This window comes from Salvelinus sp. IW2-2015, unplaced genomic scaffold, assembly GCF_002910315.2.
Source record: "Salvelinus sp. IW2-2015 unplaced genomic scaffold, ASM291031v2 Un_scaffold6138, whole genome shotgun sequence".
NCBI lineage: Eukaryota > Metazoa > Chordata > Actinopteri > Salmoniformes > Salmonidae > Salvelinus > Salvelinus sp. IW2-2015.
The window spans coordinates 45584-46415 of NW_019947402.1; positions in this window are offsets into that span (position 1 = coordinate 45584).

An 832-nucleotide genomic window follows, 5' to 3' on the forward strand; every position below is an offset into this window, starting at 1 on the left:
AACAACAATTCTAAAGCCCCAGTAATCCACAACAAGACCTAAAGGGCCCAGTAACACAACAAGACTAAAGGCCCCAGTAATCCTACAACAAGACATAAAACCCAAAGCCAACAACAAGACTAAAGCCCCAGAAACCTACAACAAGACTAAAGCCCCATAAATCCTACACAAGACTAAAGGCCCCATGTAAATCCTACACAAGAACTAAAGCCCAGTAATCCTACAGCAAGACTTAAGGCCCAGTATCCTAAATCAAGACTAACGCCTTGTAACCTACAACAAGCCTAAAGACCCAGTAATCCACAGAAAGACTAAAAAAGGCCCCAGAAGCCTAACCAACAGACTAAAGCCCAGTAATCCTACATCAACTAAGGCCCCAGTAGTCCGACAAACAAGACTAAAGCCCCAGTAATCCTACAACAAGACTAAAGCCCCATAATCTACAACAGACTAAAACCCCATAATCCTACCAACAAAACTAAAGGCCCCAGTAATCACACAAGACTAAAGGCCCCGAGTAATCCTACAACAAGATCAAAAGCCCCGAGTAAATCCACAACAAGTGTAGGATTACTGGGGCCTATAGTCTTGCTGTAGGATTACTGGGGCATTTAGTCTTGTTGTAGGATTACTAGGGCCTTAGTCTTGTTGTAGGATTACTGGGGCATTTATGCTTGCTGTAGGATTACTGGGGCCTTTAGTCTTGTTGTAGGATTACTGGGGCCTTTAGTCTTGTTGTAGGATTACTGGGGTCTTTAGTCTTGTTGTAGGACTACTGGGGCCTTTAGTCTTGTTGTAGGATTACTGGGGTCTTTAGTCTTGATGTAGGATT